Source organism: Zootoca vivipara, chromosome 10 (genome assembly GCF_963506605.1).
Source record: "Zootoca vivipara chromosome 10, rZooViv1.1, whole genome shotgun sequence".
Classification (NCBI taxonomy): Eukaryota; Metazoa; Chordata; class Lepidosauria; order Squamata; family Lacertidae; genus Zootoca; species Zootoca vivipara.
Window position 1 is genome coordinate 64,235,616 of NC_083285.1, and position 12,673 is coordinate 64,248,288.

At 48.6% G+C, this 12,673-nt stretch overlaps 1 protein-coding gene across 1 annotated transcript in view; it reads left to right on the forward strand.

The window, feature by feature from the left end:
- The first annotated feature begins 7,005 nt into the window (after positions 1 to 7,005).
- Positions 7,006 to 12,673, forward strand: part of SFMBT2 (Scm like with four mbt domains 2) — a 67,645-nt gene continuing 61,977 nt past the window's right edge. The window contains exon 1 of the mRNA XM_035127388.2: positions 7,006 to 7,079. The gene's annotated coding sequence lies outside the window, so the exon portion shown is untranslated. The remainder of the gene's footprint in view (positions 7,080 to 12,673) is intronic.

Sequence of the window (12,673 nt, forward strand, 5' to 3'; positions counted from 1 at the left end):
AGCCTTTCGAATGATGAATTCTGCATATAAGTTAAATAAGCAGGGAGACAATTTTATTTTACAAGTATAAAATTATAACATACGTCTGCTATTAAAAGATTCCCCTGAATCTCTGAATTTCCCACCTTCCCCTCAAACCTTCTCTACTGCATCTTATACAGTACTTTCCCCCCATTCCTGATTGAAGTTTTGGTCTTCTTGGTTCCTGAACTTTCCACTCAATTTTGCCATTCGGCATAGTCCAACAGTTTAATTTGCCATTCCTCTCTGGTAGGGACTTTTATCTTCTTTCCATCTCCAGGCAAGGATCCTTTTGCCAAGTGTGGGACTCAAACCCACAGTCCTGAGATTAAGAGTCTCATGCTCTACCAACTGAGCTATTGGGAGGGAGAGCAACCACGAATGCTGCCTAGAGCTCTTGGAGGGAAGGTGGGGTATAAATGTAGAGAGAGGAAGAATAAACAAAGAACAACTGATGGAATCCGTAAAGGGAAAATGTATGAAATGCCCAGTAGCTCTGCTGCTTTCTAGGTTGCTTAGGAATAGGAAGCCCACTCCTCATCATTCTGTTCAAACTTACGGAATGAAATATTCCCAACGCGCCATAGCAATAGCAATAGCAGTGAGGGACTCTTGCAGTTCAAACCCCAAGGCTTACTGTAAGGATGAGCAGCATGGCAAGAAAATAGCTCAGTTAGTAGAGCATGAGACTCCAGGGTCGTGGGTTCGAGCCCCCATGTTGGTCAAAAAGATTCCTGCATTGCAGGGGGTTGGACTAGATGACCCTTGGGATCCCTTCCAGTTCTATGATTCGGGGACCAGCTGGTCTCCTGAAACTTCTGAGGCTGCCAGCTTCCCCAAACAAGGTGTGCACGCCTTTAGCTTGCCTTCAAACATTCTGCAGAATTGCTGGTGGTGGTGCTGAACTAGCCTAGGCAGAAGGGGCTCTCGGTGGGTAAGAGCAGGGGTAGGCAACCTAAGGCCCGGGGGCTGGATGCAATCAGCATGTTTACATGAGTATAATGTGTCCTTTTATTTAAAATGCACCTCTGGTTTATTTGTGGGGCATAGGAATCTGTTCATTTTTTCCTTCAAAATACAGTCCGGCCCCCCACATGATCTTAGGGACGGTGGACCAGCCCATGGCTGAAAAAGGTTGCTGACCCCTGAATTCCATGGGCTGAATTTCATGAGTCGCCATCCTGCCCTTTGCTATGTTGGTGCAATGTGAACAATGGGTTAAATTACACAGTACTTGGTTTTGTGAGGTCTTGAGGAGCACTCCCTCTACATCTGGAGGCCCTGAGATAAGGGTGCAGGAGGAGGGCAGGTGGCGTAAGCATGGCCCCCACTTAGCTCTGGTTGCAAGGGCTGGCCTGGCCTGGCAGGCTCCATTCACCTTCTTTGGCCCACCGCTGCCTGGCATGCACCCACACCGCCCCGGGCACCAGCAAACGCTGCTACGCCACTGAAAGAGAGGCATTGGAGTGTGTGTAGACCCCAGCCAACTGCGCAAAGGTAAAGTTTCCATTTGTTGCTTCACCCACCTTTAGCTCTGGCTCTGCCCAACCATTAGTATGCGGCCCCAGTAAGGTGGCCCAGAAAGAAATGTCAGCCTCAGGTTGGAAAAGACTCCCCACCCGTGCCTTAGAGTTTGGTAACAGAGTAGAAGAAGGATGTGAAGTTGCATCCATTTCCACTCTAAAGCAGATTTTATTCCCCAGCAGGTGGTGCTGCGATGTCAGTGTTTGACCAGCACATCTGATCTGTCTTCGCTACAGTGATGGCTAAGAGCTTTTCGAAGGTTGCACAAAAAGGGGAAGGCCACAAATGGCACCGATCCAATTTCCATGGGCGAAAGCTTCAGGTGTAGCTAGGGGGCAAACAGGGAGCCCAGTTAACCTGCCGTCGCAAAAGCCAAACTTCAGCAAAAGGGAAAATCGATAAATTCTGCCTTGGTGCAATTTAGATCCCTCCTGGTTTCATCCATCGTGGAACTCTTAAGCTACTGACCCAAAATATGCTACAGCTACAAATTGGGGAGAAATTTGATTCCGTTCAAATTCAAAGACGAACCTACCTAATTCACGTTTCCCAAAGCAGTACACAAACTGAAACCCAGCCATCGTTTGAAATTTGCACTTCTCCAAGTTTCACAACACCCTTCAGCCAAGTAATGTCACGTGGCCAAAATTGCACACGCTAGGGCAAAGTGAGAATAAAAATGCCCGTGTGAATGAAAAGAACATGCAAAAATGCTTTCTATCAGAAACATTGCTTTGCAGATTTATGTACATTTGGCAAAATTCCATGCAAAATTGTAGTGAATTTTCCTGCAAACTTTTCCTTTTTTCAAAAAATAAAAATCATACTGATGCAGGTATGTGGAACAATGAACTTAAGACTGCAAAAGTTGAAATTGACCTTTTCTCTGTCTCTCTGGCTCCAGCAAGGTTCTACATCACACCCCTCCAGGTGAATAAATGATCTTGCTTGCTAGTCCTAAATTGTGTGGCTGTTATTTGAAAGTTTGACCTAATATGGTAAACGGGTTCCATTTCTCAAAGTGCTGAGGGCTGAGTGAAGTTTACACCCACAAAGACAGCGTGGTGTTTATATCAGGCACAGATCCACCCTTACGATGCATCTCAACCTTTTGCCTCCCACCAAGAAGGTAACCCCAGAAGCATATTCTCCTCTGCTAAATACATTACGTCTGGCAATGGTATGGTCAGGGCTTTGTCTCTCTTTCATTATCTCTTCTCTCTCTCTCTCTCTTCCCTTTCCCCTTCTCTCTCTCTCTTACTTCTTTTTGTTTTTTACTTAGATTAACATTTTAGTTTCAATAAAAAATATGTTTGATAAAAAAGGTGTTTGATAATCTTTGTAACCCCTTTTCCAAATTCTAATAAAAGATTATTCCAAACAAGATGTAGTTTATGATGGATGCAGAAACCACAGCTCAGCATGCATTCAAATGCACTCAAAACATCCCAGGTTCAATTCGAAATATTGTCAATCCAAAGAATCTCAGTGGCGAGACTGTGGGAGACCCCTCTTGACCCCCCCTCTGAGGTTGACTCTCCAGATGTCTCCCATCAGGCCCAATCAGCATGGAAAAAGATCAGGGATGATCAGAGCCCAGCAACGTCTGGGAAGGGGGGGGGACACACTCTTGAATTAGACAATCCTGGCCCAGATGTGGACCAGTGGGCCAACTCCATCTAAGGAAGCAGCAGCATCTCAACAGCTTCATCCTTTGGGGAAATGACCATAGCTCTGTGGAAGAACATCGGCTTTGCCAGCAGAATCCCTGGCACCTGCAGTCAGGGCTGCAAATGCCCCTTGCCGAAATCCTGGAGAGCTGCTGCCAGTCAGTGTAGACATTACTGAGCTAGGTAAAGGGTAAAGGGACCCCTGACCCTTAGGTCCAGTCGTGACCGACTCTGGGGTTGCGCGCTCATCTCGCATTATTGGCCGAGGGAGCCGGCGTATAGCTTCCAGGTCATGTGGCCAGCATGACAAAGCTGCTTCTGGCAAACCAGAGCAGCACATGGAAACGCCGTTTACCTTCCCGCTGTAGCGGTTCCTATTTATCTACTTGCACTTTGACGTGCTTTCGAACTGCTAGGTTGGCAGGAGCTGGGACCAAGCAACGGGAGCTCACCCCGTCACAGGGATTCGAACCGCCAACCTTCTGATCAGCAAGCCCTAGGCTCAGTGGTTTAACCACAGCGCCACCTGGGTCCCTAGATGTATCCAAAGGTCAGGTTCCATGTAAGGCAGGTTCCTGTGCTCTACCGCAGGTCTCTAGGTAACCTTCAAGGTGCTTCTAGATCAGTGATGGGCAAACTTTTGAGCTTGGAGTGTCAAAATTTGCCAAAAAACCAAGCATAACTCAGGTGGTGTGTCACTTCAAGAAAAAACACACCATAATTTCGCGATATTTATAGTTTAAATAACAAAAATGTATAATTGTAATATATAACTGTATTTAATTAACCAAAAACTAATTATTTAACCAAACCAAATCCAAAAACCCTTATTTATCACAAAGTGCCCAGAGTTGTTTAGCTTTGGGGGGGGGAGCTGCTGACCAAAGTCTTGGAGGTTTTTTGGGGGGGTGCCCCAAAGCTGCTGCGCTTTTTTGGGGGGGGAGAACAGAAATAAATGACGGATAATACCTTCACTGGAACTAACACGCAGCACCGACATAGTCTGCCGAAGCGCCAAAAAAACCCAGCACAGAACAGGTTAAAAAACGAACGCTGTTACACCCAATCATAGTCTGCCAAAGCGCCAGAAAAAACAGCACAGAAAGGGTTAAAAAACCAATCTCTGGCTACCAGCAACAACAACAAAAAGGATCCAGGTTTTAACAGGGGAGACAAGCTGTAGGAGGAGTGGGAGAACAAATGGGGGGGGGGGACAACAACAGCGTGAATGGGCCGATGGGGCGCGTGCCAGCAGTGAGGGCTCTGCGTGTCACGTCTGACACACGTGTCATAGGTTCGCCATCACTGTTCTAGATTCTTGTGAGTCCACAGAAAGCTGGGGAATGTCTCTGGAGACACCCTGTTGCACCCAGTGGCGGGTGGGAAGAAACCGCAGGAGCAACTGAGATAAAATAAAGGCTGGGCTGCTCTAATCTTACTAAGCACAAGGCAATGGTCAACAGAAAATAGGTGAAGAAGAGGCAACAACACAGCTTTCTCAGAAGTGCCAAATGTGGTTTTTCTTGCCAGTGATAACCAACTCCTTGCAATCATTTTCCTGCGATAACCAGTTTCCTGCCTGCTGGGTTAGAGGAGTTGCGAGAGAGATTAGGCTTGGACCCTTAACTTTGTCCCATAGAACTTAATGGGAGCCCCTGAGCTTATTCTACCCCCACAATTCTGCCCCTTCATCCAGATACTCTATTCTTATCCATGAGTTTCCCAATTTCCTGTGATCGTACTGGAAGAGGCGTGATCCTTTTGGGGTTGTTTGCTTGCTCCCCATGCCTGCTTGTTTACCGACCGGCCGCAATGGCTTCCTGACTTTTTGCTAAAGCACTAAAGAAGATTTTCGGTTTAAAAGTGATGTGCGAACAGTGAAATTGCCATGCGCCAAAAGGAAGAATGAACAGGAAGGGAAGAGTTAAATACATATTTGCATGCATTCTTCTCAGAAATTCCCACACACTAAGGGCAAATATGTTATACACACTCTCAAATGTCCTAGTGACAGGGTTGGTCCATTCTGCCAACATTGTAATTTTTCTATTTATCGGTCCTAAAAGTGTTTTTCTAAAAACTGAAATCTCTTGAGTGTATGCTCCCCAACCTTATTACTCTGCAGAATTCAGTAACCGAACTTGCTTTCTGATTTTTAAAAAAATTCAATCCTCCGACCCCACCCCCTCCAGGTGGGGAGTGAGTGACAAAGTCCCATTAAACAGAATTTTGGCTTCCCAGTAAATAAGTGTAAAATTGAGCTCTGACAGGCCCAACTCTGAGCACTATTCACTCCCAGCCCAGTCCTTTGCCTGCTTACTCAGGAGTCATTCTCACGGCATTCAAATTAGTCACCGAAAACGTGACAGTGCGAAATCATACACAACTCCTCAGAAGTAAGTCCCAATACTCCTCACATAAGGGTGTGTGTGTGTGTTTGTGTATGTTTGTGGTTGACTTGTTTCTAAAAATGTTGTATTTACCAAGTAGTAAACCCATTCACTTGGAAATAAAATTTTACTCACGAGAAAAACGTTGTGTTTAATTACTGTATTATGGGTTGTTTCCAATGTTGGACCTACTTACCGCAGAGGCCCCTTGAAGCTATTGGACATCAATAAAGCGAGATGAGCGCCGCAACCCCAGAGTCGTCTGCGACTGGACCTAATGGTCAGGGGTCCCTTTACCTTTAACTTTGATTTATTCATTTCTAAGTGTTCCCCCCCCCTCAGTACAACAGGGCTAAATACAACCCTGTGGTTATTTATATGGATTAGGTGCCGCACAGAAAAATTTCACCGGGTCACCAACAACCGCAAAGTAGTAGTAGTAGTAGTAATAACTAATATAATAACTAATGTAATTAATATAAGACAGCTCAGTCTGTAGAACATGAGACTTAATCTCAGGGTTGTGGGTTCAAGCCACATGTTGGGCAAAAGATTCCTGATTTGCAGGGGGTTGGACTAGATGACCCTCGTGGTCCCTTCCAACTCTGCAGTTCTATGATTCTATGAAGACAACAACATCAGATGGCAATTTCAGAGAGTCACCACGCAATCCTAAGCATGCCGACTCAGAAGTAAATCCTACTGAATTCTGTGGAGCACCTTACTCCCAGGTAAGTGGGTTTAGGACTGCAGCCTTAATAGCCAAGGCTTGGCGTCTAAACCTTAAAAAAAAAATATTATTATTTAAGTGGGGCTTCCTCCCAGCCTCAGACTGCAATCCTCCTTTAAGATTGTGCTGTAAATCTGCTTTTGGGGATTCCGCCCCTATTATTCATGCCTGAACACACCTGGGAAATGGGTTCAATATTAAACTCCTTGGAAGGCGTCCCGGGTGAGTCCCAACTAAACCCGCAACAGGACGGGACTTCATCACTGACCGCAAACCGAAGCGCACGTCCTTCGGGCGTGCAAAGCTCTCCCGCTTACTCGGGAGTAAGACCCATCTCCCACTCCGCGGGGGATTTGCACGGGTACTGGAGGCTGTGGGCACATGGTGCGCGCGCGTGTGCTTGGCAACTGTGCCGGGGATAGAAAAAGAAAAAAGGTCAGCGAGGGAGACGGCGCGCACACTCGCACACGCTCACACACACATACCGTAGGCACACACACGCCAAGTACAAGCGAGTGCGAGGCATGCGCATTGAGCGGATGCCATATTGGAAGGAGTGGGGAGCAGCGGCGGCGGCAGCGAGCGAACTAGGCGGGCGCGGATCGCGCTGGCTGGCGGCTGGAGTGGCGGGGGCTGCGCCCCTTCGACGCGGGGGAGGGATCGCGGGGGAGGGAAACTTGGCGCAGGTAAGGCGCGGCTCCGCGCAGCGGCGCGCGGACCTACCCGGGCTGCATATAACGGAAGGTGGGTTTTCCCCCCTCTTTCTCTCACCCCCCTTTTTTTTCTTACGGAGAAGGATGGACCGATCGCGGTGGGGGGTTTTGGGGGGCGGTTTCTCTCTCCTCCCCCCGCTTTTTTTTGGCAGGTTTATTAACACGCGTTCTGCTTTGCGCAGAAAAGGCTGGTGCGTTTCTGACAAGGACCCCCCAAAAAAGCAAGTTATTGCAAAGTGATTTTTTTTGGGATGTGTGTTTTGGTTTTTTTTTTAAGAACGTAATCTCGCCGTTCTTCTAGAACTCCGCCGTCCCTGCTTCGAACGTGCAGCCCGATCCTGTGCACGCTTACTCGGAAGTAGTAAAAGTGTCTCTCTCGTCTTTCCTCCTGCCTGAGGTTCCAGGCGGGCCGTGCTATCCTATGCGTGTTAACTCGGAAATCAGCTATTCCAAGTTCAGGGTTCTCCTATGTATGTGGGGGGTTGTTGTGCGCCCGATCCTATGCATAGAGTTCTAGGCGCGCCTAAACCCGCGCTTGATTCTGGATGACATCACGCTGGGGTGCATTTCTTTGGGGAGGTGTTGCGATCCAATATGCACGATTTTTCCTAGGGTGGTCCGATCCATTGCATGCAGTTGGACCTACTTTTGCGTAAAGATGCGTCAGGTCGGCTGTTGGGTGTGTGTGTGTGCGCGCGCTGGCGGGCACGCATTTTTTTCTGTGTTGAGGTATTCTTTTTCCTTTTGCAAGGCACGTTTTTGGATCTGTGCCCTAGCGAGTTGAGATGAGCGGAATGCGCGGCTCGTGCTTAATGTCATCGCGTGGATACTCCAGTTCCTATTTGGAAACGCGCCAGATTAACCGAAGGCTGGTCCCCTACCTTTTTTTTGGACATAAAAAAAATCTAATGTGATCTCGGCTTAGAATTTACTGAAAGAAAGGGAGGGAAAGAAAAAAAATTACGATTTTTGAGTCAGTTTCATGGAGCCGGGGAGGGAGGGACGGGAAACTGAGACGGATCAATGGAATACAGATTATTAGATATGTGTATAAAATCGCCCCAAACTAATTCCCGGCCCTCCCTCCCCCCCTTCATTGATTTACTTCCCTTTATGTAACTGCGGTATAAATGGGTATTTAAAGAGGTTTGACAGTTTCAACATGGCGGGTTTCAGGCTTCTCTACAAACTGAAAATAAACACGCCCCCCCTAAAGTGGAGTAGAGGAAGGCGGAGAAATGCGTGTGTTCCAGTGTAATCTACGCCATCCTATGTAGGCACATTACTTGGGCGTAAATCCTGCGGAAATCTCTGGGGCTCCTGAGTAAGCATGTTTCGGATCCGGCAGCCCGAGTTCTCTAACCTGCTGATTTTGTCGCGATCTGCTTAGGGGCTGGCCGGTTAGAGCCGTGCAGCGCAACGCAATCCTATACATGAGCACTCAAAACTATGGATTGCACGCTTGGTCCCGCCTCGCGCGGTAGGGTTTACTTCGGAGTAAGCTACACCAGAGCCGACTGCAGGCAAGTGTCGCTGCAACTAGGCAGACGGCCCGATCCTGGCTGCCTCAGAAGCCCCCCCCCCAAAAAAAATTGTATCCTACGGCGCTTGCTCCCGAGTAAATGATCGCACGCTTGGACTGAGTACAGTTCTGCATCTGCTTTTGGTTTCGGGCTCGTTTGTTGGCCAGGGTTCCGTGCGGGCTGTAGCTCACAAGTGCTCAACATCTGCTTGGCATGCAGAAGGTTCAGTGCCTGTCATTGCAGCGTAAAGCAGAGGAGAGACCCTTGCCTGAAATCCTGGAGAGTCGCTGCCGGTCAGTGCCCATTGGGTCCAACTATCTCAGTAGTATGGGTAGTACCGGCAGCGGCAGCAGGGGTGAAGCCCTGCGCAACAAGTTGGGATTTACTTCCAAGTAAAGGAGATGCTTTTTAAAAAAAACTTTACAAGAAAAGAGAGTCCGACTAAACACCAGGAAGACTTTCCTGACTGCAAGAGATGTTCGCCAGTGGAACGGTCTCCCACTAGAGGTGATGGATTTGGAGGTTTTTAAGTAGAGGTTGGACTGCAGGTCTGACTCTGTCTAAGGCAGCAGGATGGCCCCCGTTGTGGACGCTTTAGTTGAGATACCTGCCTTGCAGGGGGGTTGGGCTGGATGACCCTTGGGGAACCCTTCCAACTCTACAGTTATTGGATTCTAAGTAGACGTGGGTTGTGCACACGTAGAGCTGGCAGGATCCTACCCAATTTCTCCATTTGAGATCTTATCTGCCGGAAAGCGCGTTAACGATCGACAGAGACCAAAGTCTGCGGCGAGGGGCGCAGGGAGGAAGCGAGCGGTGATGGTGTGGACTTTGGATCCGAAGCGGGATTGGATATTTTTTGGAGAGGGCAAGTTGGGCAACCAAGATAGCCAACGAATCACGGCATGGTCTGTCTCTTACTCTTGCGGAAAAACAGCAGGCTGTGCTTTTTATGAAGATGTGCCTCCGGGTTCTGGAGAAGATCTTGCTTGGCTTCTCCAATCGTCAAGATGCAAAAAGTGTCTGGACTCGAGGGACCTTGGAAGTTGCTTTTTAACCAAGCCCTAACCATTGGGTCCATCTCAGCCAGCACTGTCTACTCTGACTGGCAGAGGCATGAGGGTGCAGGAGACTCAACCCAGGACTTTCTGGAGCCCCAGCCAGTGGAAGCTGCCCCCTTAAAGCAATCGAGGCGCTGCCCCACCAACCCAGGTCTGCCCCCGTCTCCCTTCTTGCTTACAACCTCCTTTGTCTCATTTTTGCGCTGAGAGGCAGTGTCTCCTAATGGTTAGAGAATTGGACTGGGACCTGGGAGACCAGGGTTCGAATTCCCACTCAGCCATGAAGCTCCTTGGGTGACCTTGGGCCAGTCACCCATCTCCCAGCCAGACCTACCTCACAGGGTTGTTGTGATGATGAAGGGGGGGGATGTGCACCATATTGAGCTCCAAAATAAACAGATAGATGATAGATAGAGCAGAACTCCGCAGGGAAGAAGACAAAATTAGCGCGAATGGGCTCAGCATGTCACTGGCTCTGGCGCCCCCTGTTGTTGGGCTCCCTGCCTTCTGCCCTATCAGTTCCAGTGGGTACCAGCCATTACAGATAGGAAACTTGACTTGTACTAAGTCAATCCGGACTGAGCGTTATCTCTCGCCACTCTCCATCGGGCTCCGTGCTGTCATATATTCCCAGCCTTTACCTGGAGATATCGGGGATGCAACCTCCTGCGTGGAAAGCAGGCGCCCGCTCCCCCAAATTTTGCTCTTCAAGAAAACGCATGCGGTTATTTTATGATGGGCAGCCGAGCCACGTTTTCTGGAAGGTCGAGCCTGTTTTGCCAACGCTTTGCGGTGACTACTCGGAAGTATATTTTTTTAAAAAAACTCTGCGCTCGGAAAGGCTTGCTCCTGGGTGTGTTTGCAGGATTGCAACCTGTGTTGCGTTGCCCCTAAGTGGCCGCTGTGTGTGCGCGCGCATCGCGTAGTATCGCAGCCTTGTAGTTTGGTTACTCCGAGCAGGGTTGCAAAGCTAAGAGCGTTTCCCTGCTTTTTAATTGCACCTGATCCTACTACGCATGTTGGCTCGGTATCGAGGATTTGCGGGGCTGACTCCGAAGCAAAGCATGCAATTCACGATCCTGTGTGAATGTCCTCAGAAGCAAGCCCATTGCGATTAGTGGCCTTTACCCCCGAGTTGCCTTACGTAAAGAAGGCTTGCATACGTAAATGTTTGTTGAGGACGTAAAAAGAGTGCAACTACTTAAACAACCCCGTAATCCGATCCTATGCACACTCTTACTCGCGGGTAGACCCCCTTGAACTGAGACTTGTTTCGAGGAAGCATGTCTGCGCTGGGAGGAGAGATGGGCGAGGAGGAAAAGGGAAATCCGCCGCGCGGCTGAAGTTGCGCGGTGCTGCGCGAGCGCCTCCCTTTCTGGATCGGCGCAAGGAGCGCCTCGCAAGACAGCGCCGCCCTCTCTGCGTGGTAGAAAAGAAAGTGGATTTCTAAAATTATAATTCTAAAGGCGCTGGTGGGCGACAGTCTGCTTTAAAAGCAGGGCGGAATTTCTCGCTGTTGGCGGTTGCCTTTGCTAGAGAAGGAGGGTTGGGAACTTTTTCCAAAGTCAAGTTTTGAGTCACTTTGCAAAAATAAAATTAAAAAGTTGGGGGAGGGGCTGACTCGCACACTAGGACATTATATATACGGGATATATATAATCTCGCAGATTGATCACCAGCCAACAGTGAGGCTAAGGGGGAGTCGATTTTCAGTTGTGTTGCTGGAACGTTGTTTTTTGTTTTTGGAAGAACTCTCTTTCTGTGTTCCTTCTCTTGCAAATTCCCATCAGCAGCAAGCCAGGGGAGCCTTTTCTGTGTAAGTGGATCTGCCGCCTGCGGGATTGGATTGCAGAGGTCACCCTTTGCAGCCATCTGCCGTTGGAGGCACAGCACATCTGCACCAGATGTGCAGGTTTTTCCCTTTAAAAAGATCCTCCTTAGCCAGTTGTTTCCCAGGACTTGGATTGCCGCTTCCCTGTCACAGCCCCTTCAAACTTAAAACTGGCCTTAAGGCATCACTCTTGTTTGCAAAAAGGTTCGCACCTTCTACCGGTATATTGTGAAAATGTTGAGATTTTCAACCCTTCACCCAACTATAGTGGTGCAGCAATAAAACTGCTAGCACCTTTGCAAAGCTAAGCAGGGTCTGATAGGGTTTCAAATTGGATGGGAGACTGGGCATGGGTGTAGGGGGGAGAAGATCAAGTAAATAATTAAAAATACTTTACTAAAAATAGAAATAATCAGAATATTTGAAATTGAAATGTTCCCTGTGGTCACTTGGGTGCATTTTCTAGCTCGGTTCTGGAACAGGACAGGTGGGTGCCCTGCCCCCCCTCCCAACATAAATCCTGGCAACACCCATGGGACTGCATGTTGAGATTCCTGCATTGCAGGGGGTTGGACTAGATGACCCTTGGAAGTCCTTTCCAACTAGTCCCTTCCAACTCTACAATTCTATGAACCCTCATCACTAGGGATTTTTCATGAATCTCTGGGGTGAATGATTCAATCGCCTCAAATGCAGACTTACCAGAGGCCTCTGTTGTAAGGAGGAAAGGCTGGAGCAGCTACTCATGCAGAGATACATTGGGCAGACTCCTCTGGGAGGGAAGTAAATCTGGCTATGTCTCAGCAGCTAGAGTGACAGAGTCACACCTAATACAGTAAGGTAGCAGAATCCGCACACCTCTCAAAGCAGCTGGTTTTTGGAAGGAAGGAAGTTCAGAACTGTAACTCATCACAGAGACACAGTAGGCAGCCTCTTCTCTGGGTGGGTCCTTTGGGCTCACAGCGCCTTTGAATTTATTTAGTCGACTCCTCACAGGATCCTTGTGTGAGGATGGTGGCTGGAAGGGGAGCCTGGAGGGGAAACTCATCCAAGAAAGGATAAAGTTGACAAAAGAGAACCTGTGAAAGTCAGGTGGAGGAGTCAGGCTGGGACTTCACCTGTGTGAACAAGCCCAAACTCTCCTCTTTCCAAGGCCACAAAGCCTCGAGCATCTCACTCTGAGGCTCTGTGTTTGAATCTCGGCATAGCC